Source organism: Zonotrichia leucophrys, chromosome 17 (genome assembly GCF_028769735.1).
Source record: "Zonotrichia leucophrys gambelii isolate GWCS_2022_RI chromosome 17, RI_Zleu_2.0, whole genome shotgun sequence".
NCBI lineage: Eukaryota > Metazoa > Chordata > Aves > Passeriformes > Passerellidae > Zonotrichia > Zonotrichia leucophrys.
The window spans coordinates 2,450,696-2,456,695 of record NC_088186.1 but is presented as its reverse complement, the minus strand read 5'-3'; the positions used below and the strand labels follow the sequence as shown (position 1 = coordinate 2,456,695).

Here is a 6,000-nt window from a genome sequence, read left to right as displayed (position 1 = left end):
AGTTAATTAGAGTGTGAAACACAGGGTTGGATTTTGTACAGGGGTTTAGAGAGTAAGATGGTGGAATTGGGCGTGTCTGTCCTTCTTCTTTTTTCTTCCCTCCATCTTCTGTGGTGATGGTGGCACTTTGAGATTGGTTTTACTAAAAGTGCACTGGGCAATAAGGGTGAAGGTATTGGGGAAAAATGATAAATATTGTACACGTAACAATGGGTATAAAGTAGGTGACCGCCGGAGGGGAGGAGTGTGCTCATGGCTGGCTGCTGAGCAGAGCTCTGTCGGGCCAAAAGAAAATCTTTTAGATAAACAATTAATAAACACAGAGACCGAGAAAAGAACTGAAGCCTCTTCTGTTCCTTTGAAACGCGGGCTGCCCCAAGGCCACCCCAGGCCTTTCCAGGCCATCCAAACAGCCGAAAACCAAACACATTCCCAAGGTAAAGCTTGTTCAGTTTGTTTCTAACCCAGACCATTTTATGTTTTGAACTGCCAGACAAACTGTTCCACTTGTGGGACACACACAGACTGAGGGGTGCTGCATGTTTGGTGATCAGTTTCAACTAAGAGACTCCTGATTTTGCATTCCAAGGAAATGGGGCTGGGATTGGATTGTTGGGTTCAGCAAGTTTGATTTTAGCTACACTAATTCTTGTCTGTGTTTTATTTTCACCTCCTATTAAAGACCAAAGAGAGAGAAGCTCAGCGTGGAGAATTCAAAGAGAACACCAGAGGCAGCTTTCAGCCAAGTCCTGTGTTCTGGAGAGAGCAGTGGCAGGGAAAGGTAAGACCATGAGAAATCACAAGCACTGGTGGACAGAATTGCCTGCAGCAGTTGAATTCCACACCTGCCAGGATTAAAATTCATCAGAAATGAAAAATAAGTCACATATCCTCAGTGGGAAGTGCTGTCACCTATTCAGTTCTGTTTCCCTAATGAACTAAGGGTGCCACCAAAGGCAGGGATTTCCTGGCCTGCCAAGCAGGGACTGAATGCTGGCAGTGAAAAGTCAAATGAATTATCCAAGTCTCAATTGCTGGCTCTCAGCTTTATTTGACAGGTATTTCTAAGGGCAGGTTGGAACTCCTGGTGTCATTTTACCTATTTAATGCTATAGATTTGCATAGAAATGGCTGCATTCAAATGTTGTGGGGAAGAAGTGGAAGTGCTGTGGGTTTTACTTCACACCAGCCAAGTTCCCAAGTCACTTGTGTGAAGCAGAAATAAAAAAATCCAAACTCTCTAAACCAGATAGAATTATCAGCACAGTGTGCTGTAGTTCCTAAGTATGATTTAAAATGCATGAAATATGTAATAATTTCCTTCTCCCTCCCTTTTTTTTTTTGTTTTAATGGATTGTTTGAAAAATGGCTTGCTCTTCCTCTGAGAGTGGGTCATAATAAGAGCATGCCACGTGAAGCATTCATCATTGTAACTGCCAGTGTCATGGTGTCTTTATTGGCTATTAGTTTCTGTCACTGAAAGAGCCAAGGCAGGGCTACAAAGAGATGAATGAGGGGCAGGGGTCAGAGCCAGAGTACTCAGGAATTTGATGAATTATAAATTTGCTGTAGTTAACAAAAAATTAAGTCACCACAGCTATAAAATATTCATCTGTTCGTAGGTAGGGAAAAAACCCAGGAGAATATTTAAATCAAAAGAGTTTCTTCTATCAACTGTTCTCATCAGGAATGCAGGCTGCTCATGAACTTCAGCATCATAGTTGCTGTAGTTAATGAACACAATACAGATAAAAAGAAGATTTAATTGGAATAAACAACATGGTGAGGCAAAGATTGTTAGATCCACAAAACTTGTGTATTTTAATTGGGGGAGATTTTGGGAGGGTAGAATTTCCATGCAAAACCCAACTAATACCTGTTCAGCCACCTTGTGCTAGAGAAGTGTCTGCAATAAATACATAATTGTGCCAGTATTGGCATGCTGTGAATGCAATCTGAAATTATGAAGTAAAACAGTGATAAATGTTGTCTATTATGTGACACCACCTATTAAGCAAGAGTAATTTGTTTGTGCTGCATTCTGCACAGTTTATTTCTGCATTAGACATTGTCCCTCATCCTGTATCCTCCATTGATTCTTCCGCACCACATCCTGCTGATTCTCACCAGTTTAAAAATGAATTAGTTTCCTCTGGTGAGTTTGAAGTAATCACTTCAAAGGAAGGAAAATAATAATTTTGTTATCCCCTTCCCTTCAGTTCTCAAATGTGCTGGTACCCAGGAAGTCCTGACCTTTTCTCAGTGTTCTTGAGGCCTCTGGGTGTCAGTGGTTTCTGAGCAAAACTTGTAAGAACTGTGTGAATACATTTCAAGTGTTAAATGATATATTTGCTGATGGTAAAGCCTTAGGAAAGCATTGAACCTTCACATTTTACACTCCTGAACTCATCTGATTCATGACCCTAGCGGCCTCCAAAGTTTAGGTGCTTTAAAAACTTTTTGTTATCAAAGTAGCACCAAGTTTTTTATTTTAAACCTGCTCTGACTGAAACTTTTTTATCTCCTCACACCTTGAGTGTGATTCCTGGAAATCACCATTAACTAGATTTGAGTAAGAGAGTTAAAATAGTCTTTCAAAGAACATGTGGGGCTTTTATAACTAAATGCAAACTCTCTGTTTCAGGTGTGAATCTACCTGGAGTTACAGCATGGAGAGAAGGTCAGAAGTTGGCCAGAAGGCTGCTGGGTCCAGCCCCTCCCCTTCCACATTTGAGGAGCAGAACTGGAGAGCAAAGCACAGCAAAGGCCTTTGGTACAGCTGTCCCTCTACAGCACGGGTTGTTTTGGCACACCTCCTCCCCAAAAAAAGGCTTATTAAACCTAATTGAAACAAATTAAACCTAATCTAAACAAAAGCTTTTCAGGCCCTTCTGAGCACCTTTCTTTAATGGCTCTTGCAATAACAATTGGCCACTGCAAACTTCAAATTTCACCTTTACAGGTTTATCTTCTCCCTTTAATATCACAGATTTTACAACAGACAATGCAAATAATCCTCAGATTTGCAGTAGGAAGCAGGCTGGGGGATGCACTTTATAGATATAGGAATTGTTACTCTGTGAAATAATTACATCACTGTTGTTTCCAAATCTTTCCCACAGAACCTTTGGAAGGAGGTGGAGGACTTGGGGCAATGCCAGTGATGGAAAAGAGCTCCAGAGTGGAGGGAAATGAAGCTGTGGGGAGGAGCCCTGGAGCCCAAAGCGCTGTGGTGGCTCCCAGCAAGGCTGGAAGGGGCAGCAATGCCCCCACAGAGGGCACAAACCAAGCCCTCAGGAACCTCCCCTTGCAATGGCAGTCCTGTGAGGAACACAGACATATCAGGCTCCCCAGGGAGGCTGTGAAACACCAACCCCAAGGGATCCATTCTCCTCCCCCTGGACTTTCATTAAGGAAAGATGGCGCCAAGCCCAGCGCCTCAGGAAGCTGCAGCAGAGGAAACAGTGCAGCTCCTCAGAGACAGAAAGAGTCTGAGAAAGAAAACCTTGAGCAGCCTTCAAAGAGGAGGGCAAACCTTAAAAAACCTCACCCTTACAGCCCTGAAAGCGTTCGGGAATTTATGTATCGGAAAAAGGCAGAGAGAAAGAGAAAACTCCTCAAAGAGAAAAAGGCTCTGGCACAGGCTGAGGAGATGAAAAGGAAGAGGTTGCAAGAATTGTACAGGAAACAAAAAGAAGCTATTGGGAAGAAATTGTGTCCTGATGAGATGCACAAACCCCTTGGGAAAATGGGTTCTGCCAAAGGAAATCCTCAGAGTGAATTGGATCAAGTAAGTCCTAAGGAGTGGCAGATTGAAACCCCTCCAATCTCAGTGCAGCATGTGTAGCACATGAAACACTTCATACAAATGCTTTGAGAGAAAAAGTTTTATCTAGAAAAGCAGAGCAATTAGCTTATAATTATGGCATAAATTGCTGGGCTCATGGGTAGGGCTGGAACCCTCGACTTCAGGCCAAAAACCTGGAAATCTCCAGTGCCTGAGCTAAAAGAGCAGGTTTGCTGTGTTACATGTGCAAATTATTAGGTGGAACAAAGGCCAAACATTGCCCTTGCGTTGCCAGCCATTGAGTGCTTACACTGCTGGGCTCTTCTCTTTCAGAGGCAAAGCAACGGGGGAGAACTGGAAAGGAATTTCATGGCCTGGGTGGATGAAACATCCTCTCCTCTGTCACCAGAAGATCACAGAGGCAGGTACTGAGACACAAAAGGCATCCTAGAAAGCCACTTTCTCAGCTCACACTGCAGACATCTCTCTCTTGTTTTTTAACAGGAATCAACTCCTAGAAACAGCTCAATCACCTAAAAAAGGAGAAGCACCAGGTCCTGCAGCACCGCTGGAATCTGAATGCTGGTTTCTCAGTCCTCTGAAATGTGAAGACTTGAGGGACTGCTCTCCCCCAGCTCTGCATTCACCTCCTCTGAGCTTTTCTGTTCCTCAGAAAGATGCAAAACCTCCCTCCAAGGACTCATCTGTTGGGCTTTCTCCACAGAGAAGCAAACAGGATCAAGTGAGGGCCATTCACACTCTGTCCAGGGAACTTGCAGAAAAGATTGACGTGGCAAGGAAGAGGCTGAGTGCAGCCAGCTGGGCTAAAGCCTCTGCTGACAAACAATCCACAGGGACAGCTCTGGGCCTGCACCGTGGTCCTCCCTCTGCCCCAGCACCTGAGGCTTCCAGGGACAGGCAAGAGAGGACAATGACTGCACAAATGCCTCTGGACAGAGATCCTGAAGGGCTTTGTGTGACACCCAGCAGGGAATGCCATGGGCTGGGCAGGACTGGCCTGCTGGGCACACAGGGGGAAATGCCAGCTCCTCTGCCAGGTGGGAATGCTCAGAGGGAGGAATTGCCCTGGATCACACCCCGTGCAGGACAGAGTCACCTCAGCTCTGCAGGAGAGCTGAGCAACACCTTGCAAGGTAAATCCTTTCCACATGGCACAGCAGGGATGCTCAGGTGCCGCTGCCCAGGTCTTCCAAAGCTACAAGCAGGGGTTAAACTTCATCTCCCCTTGGCTATTTATTGGAAATGTTGTGCCTTGGAAAATCCCTGAGCAGTGGCTCTCCTAGGTTTTACTTTCCTCCCCTCCCCTTGCACCTGTAAAGCTGCATCTCATAATTTTATCTGTGGTTTTGCCACCAATTTTGGACATGTCACTTTCTGGTGCCTAGGCTTTCCCAGAAGTAAAAGAATTATAAACCTAAGCCCATGTAGTTAAAACCTGTGGATAAGAAGAGCTGTATTGAGTGAAGTGCTCACACATAAGTAGGCAGTGAATAGATGCCAAAGCTTGGGCCATTTCATTTCTATGAAGAGCATATTTATTAAATGTCTTCATTTGTCTTTTTAAAAGGTTTCCCTGTGAATAAGGGCTCCAAGGTGGACATAAGTCTATGGCATGAAAGGCCAATAACCAGCCCAGCCTCTCCAGCTCACAGATTCCTCACTAGAAGGTAAACAAAGCCGGATATTTTATTCTCTGCTTAATGTGCCTTGCATGTATCTAAAATAAGGAGCATCAATTCAGCATGGAGCCACACTCGGGGCAGTGGTCTCCTAGACTTCACTATCCTCTCAATGCATCTGTAAAATGACATTTCATAATTTTATCTGTGGCTTCACTGATTTTGGACACATCACTTCCCCTTCTGCTACCTAGGCTTTTCCAGAAGTAAGAAAGGAAATATAAACCCAACCCCATGTAGTTGGAAATCTGGGGATAACAAAGCTGGCTATATTATCCTCTGCTGAATGGGCCACACAGACTTAAAATAAATAGTGGGAATGGTGAGTTCCTGGGGCTGGTGGATCCCCGGGCTTGCTGGATCTCCCAGGAGCCGTGGATCCCCGGGTCTGGTCCATGAATCCCGGGTGGGTCTGGTTGGTGGATCCCGGGTGGATCTGGTTGGGAGATCCCGGGTGGCTCCAGTCGATCCCGAGTGAGTCCGGTCAGTGGATCCCGGATGGCTGCAGTCTGT

The 6,000-nt window shown here is 45.0% G+C and overlaps 1 long non-coding RNA gene across 1 annotated transcript; it reads left to right on the top strand.

Moving 5' to 3' along the window:
* Positions 1-3,157: 3,157 nt before the first annotated feature.
* Positions 3,158-4,932, top strand: LOC135455033 (uncharacterized). Its single transcript, XR_010442238.1, has 3 exons — positions 3,158-3,790; positions 4,121-4,212; positions 4,292-4,932. It is a non-coding gene; the product is annotated as an uncharacterized LOC135455033 (long non-coding RNA).
* The last annotated feature ends 1,068 nt before the right edge of the window (positions 4,933-6,000 follow it).